This window comes from Peromyscus californicus, unplaced genomic scaffold (assembly GCF_007827085.1).
Source record: "Peromyscus californicus insignis strain IS unplaced genomic scaffold, ASM782708v3 Scaffold_13__1_contigs__length_99412109, whole genome shotgun sequence".
NCBI classification, from domain to species: Eukaryota; Metazoa; Chordata; class Mammalia; order Rodentia; family Cricetidae; genus Peromyscus; species Peromyscus californicus.
Genome location: NW_026294424.1, coordinates 59,311,741 through 59,316,128, shown reverse-complemented (window position 1 = coordinate 59,316,128; position 4,388 = coordinate 59,311,741).

Sequence of the window (4,388 nt, the reverse complement as noted above, 5' to 3'; positions counted from 1 at the left end):
TTTTCTAAGTTACATGCATCTTTTTTATATGCATTTATTTATTTGGAGGGGATGTGGAGTATGTACATGGTAAACCATGTGTGCAGAGGTCAGAGAACAAATAAGTTAGGTGGTCAGTTCTCCTTCCATGTGGGTCCTGCCTGGGGTTCAAACTCAGGTGGCCACGCTTTAATCCCAGCACTCAGGAGGCAGAGGCAGGCAGATCTCTGTGAGTTGGAGGCTGGCCTGGACTACAGAGTGAGTTCCAGAACAGTCAGGGCTACACAAAGAAACCCTATCTCAAGACAAAAAGAAAAACAAGAAAATTGGGTACTTTTTTTTTTTTTGGTTTTTTCGAGACAGAGTTTCTCTGTGTAGCTTTGCGCCTTTCCTGGAACTCGCTTTGGAGATCAGGCTGGCCTCGAACTCACAGAGATCCACCTGCCTCTGCCTCCCGAGTGCTGGGATTAAAGGCATGCGCTACCACCGCCCGGCAGGTACTCTTTTTTTAATTGCAGGAAGCTTTTGTTCCTAGAGTGGAAAAGTAAATAATTATTTGTGGAATATAGTTATAATTGAAAAGGTAGAAAAATTGGAAGTGGAAGAAAATGGGCCAAAGAGAGGGAGCCTTGGAAATTTTCTGTTTGTGATGGGGAAGAAATATGTGACTCAACATATACATGGCCACAGCAATTTGTCCTCTTCTGTGTGGTTAAAGACCACGGTTTTCAAAGAGAAAGAAGGGGCCAGTAGGATGGCCAGGGGGGTAAAAAGACAGAGGCCGCCAAGTCTGATGACCTGAGTTTAATTCCCAGGAACTACGTGGTGGAGGGAGAACCAGCTCCCCAAGTGGTCTTCTCACTCCCTCTCACAATATGGCACACAAGCTCACGAGTGTGTGCGAACACACGCACACACTCCACACTCACAAAATAAAAACTTTTTTTAAATGTAAAAGAAAATGATCTTTAACATGAAAAGGTGCTAAGGGCCAGGGCCAGGGCCAGGGCTTCGTCCCTGCTACACAAGCCTGACTGCGTTTGACCCCAGGAACCCATGTCAAGGTGGAAGTTGTCCTTTGACCTCCACGCACACTCTGTGGAGTGTGCTCATCCACTAGCATGGTGATAAGACTTGGAGAGTGGAAGCAGGAGGATCAGGAGTTCAAGGGTAGCCTTGACTACATAGTGAGTCCAAGACAAGCCTGGGCTGCATGGGATTCTGACCAAATAAATAGGCTGGAGAGAGGTCCCAGTGGTGAAGAGCACTTGCTGTTCTTCCCGAGGACCAAAGTTTAGTACATGGCACCCATCTCAGGCGGCTCTCAAACACCTGTAACTCCAGCTCCAGGGGGTCTGACACCCCTGCGGACCACAGATATATACACATGCACAGTAATAAATCTTAATAAATGCTGGTCCTGTTGGTACAACGTCAGTCCGGGGTGTCCAAGATGAGCAGATCCAAAGTACAAGGCCTGCCTCACTTGAGAGAGTTCAAGACCAGCTGAAGGCTGGCCATGGTAGCACATGCCTTTAATCCCAGCACTCGGGAGGCTGAGGCACAGGGATCTCTGTGAGGTTTTTTGTTATTTGTTTTTTGAAATAGCCCTGGCTGTCCAGGAGCTTACTATGTAGACCAGGCTGGCCCTGAACTCAGAGATCTGCCTGCCTCTACCTCCAAGTTCTGGGATTAAAGGCACATGTCACCACACCCAGTTGATCTCTGTGTTTAAGGTCAGACTGTCTCAAAATAAAATAACAATCTTAAAAACAACAACAAAAACAACACCCAGCCTGGTAAATTTATAGAGACCATGTTTGGTGGGAATACTTAAAACTGAAGATAATAAACATAGTAAAAGACATTCAACCCAGGTGTGATGGCACACGCCTTTAGTCCCAGCACTTGAGAGGCAGAGGCAGGCCTAGTCTTCATAGTGAGTTCCAGGACAGCCTGAGCTCCATAGTTGAGACCCTGTCTAAAAAAAAAAAAAAAACCCAAAAAACAAAAACAAAAAACATTAGAATAGATGTGGGGGTGGGGTGGGGGCATGGGCAGTGTGCATTACAGGATTTTGCTCTGTAGCCCGGGCCTCCCAAATGCTGGGATTGCATGGAGGGCCACCATGACCAGTAAGTTTTTAATGGCTTCCTTGAATGACTGAATCATCTCTGACACCCACTTCCTGTTTGGTGGTGTAAATGCCCATGGTTAATAGAATCTGTTTGAAGAGATTTTCTTCCCTGATGTTGAAAACACCCTAATATTAGAAGCAGACTATAGGAAGAGTGGGTACCACTGGGCAAAATCACAGAATGATACTGACAGTGATAACCAGAGAAATGTCTTCCCAAAATAAAAAAACTCAAATTTATCTTTTGATTCAGAATCCTGTCTTTTTATTTTATATCTTACAAATGAAATTTTATGTGGCTATATTGTAAAACATGTAATGCGGGTAATCAATTCTGTGTAAGATTTTTAAATCAATCAATAGTTATTATAAAGGTTATGGAGCTAGGGATGCAGCTTGGTTGGATCCAGTGCCTCTGGTTGGCCTCCACAGATACCCGCACACACGCATATATACCCACACACAGATACACACACACATACAATCAATTTTTTAAAATCTTATTTAAAAATTTAGCAACAACAAAGGCATGAGGCTGAGTGTGGTGGCCCACTTCTGGTAAACCAGCACTTGAAGGCAAAACAGGCAGAAGCCAGGGGTTCCTGGCAGCCTAGACTCCAAAATGAGTTCCAGGATAACCTTTGCTACATAGTGAGACCCTGTCTCAAAACAGACACAAAGGACAGGAAAATCAAAGCTGTTTTTTGGTCTGGAGTCCAGGAGGAACAGAAGACTGCTTGGGACAGGTAAGGAGGTGTTTTATTTTTGGGATATAATCTAGCCTGGCCTCAAACTCAAGTGCTGGGGTTACAGGAATACTACTGGCCAGCTGGCATTGTAGGCCTGTAATTACAGCACTTAGGAGGCGGAGTCACATCAGGAGTTTGAGGTCATCATCTACTACACAGCCAGTTTGAGTCTAGCCTGGGCTGCATGAGATCCTGTCTCAACAAACAACAAAAATTATGCCCTACCACATCCAGTTTGGAAGGACCCAGGCTGGCCTTGAACTCACAGAAATCTTTCACCCGAGCACTGAGGTTCCAGGTGTGTGCCACCATGTTTTGTCCTGTGCGCACATTTATGTTCCCCCCTTATAAGGAACCCGTTACAATTAAGGCTAGCAAGAGGTGTGGGTAAGGGAAGCATAATTCAGTAGGACAGAGTAGGAAGGAGCCACTGGTGGTCCAGAGATTTCTGGACAGCATGGAGTGCATGGACATGTCATGACTGGAATGCTGGCTGATGTCCCTGGAAGAGCAAGTGTCCACCAGGACCACGGGCTCTACCCCAAGGGAAGTGTGAAACAGGAGCACCGACTGGGGGACAGCTGTAGGCCTAGCTTGAACAACCTCCAACCCTCTCCATTCCTAGACTCCACAGAATGGGAGGCAGGCTGGCATTTATACGTAGGCCATCTTAGCACAAGGGTTGAAAGAAAAGCAGGGCAGGAGATGAGGAAGTGCCATGGAGACAACCAGAGCAATGGACCCATCCCTCCCGATTTCAGATTTTTTTCTTTTAATATTCAGGTCCAGGCCTGGTGTGGTGGTGCTCGACTTTAATCCCAGCACTCAGGACGCAGAAACAGGTGGATCTCTGTGAGTTCAAGGCCAGCCTGGTCTACAAAGTGAGTTCCAGGACAGCCAGAGATACACAGAGAAACCCTGTCTCAAAAAACCACACACATACACATACACACACCATCACCAAGTCCAATATCCTCATGGGTGTTGAGCCGTCCACTGGAGCAGTGGTTCTCAACCTTTGGGCCAAGCCCCCCTTGGGAGTCACATATTCTCAGAAACCCTGCATATCTGATATTTACATTATGATTTGTAAAAGCAGAATTAGTTATGAAGTAGCAATGAAATAAATGTATGGTTGGTTGGAGGTACTGCAACATGAGGAATTGTATTAAAGGCTGGCAGCATTAGGAAGGTGGAGAGCCACTGTTCTAGAGCACTGGTCAACCTATGGAAGCCACACCCATTAAGAAAACTGACACCCAGCTGTCAGGAGCTGCTCAGCCCTTCCTAGCCTCACGCTGTGATGTTGACTGACTGGACCCTGCCTGTGTCACGGAGTCCATATGTGTGCAGATGTACATGTTCCTCTAACTCCAGGTCAGAAGACATCCTCCACAGGCGTGAGTACTACACACACACACACACACACACACACACACACACACACACACACACACACACGAGTAAGTAAAAAAAGAAATTTCATAATAGATAGGTTACTGTGATTTATAAGATCTTCTGAA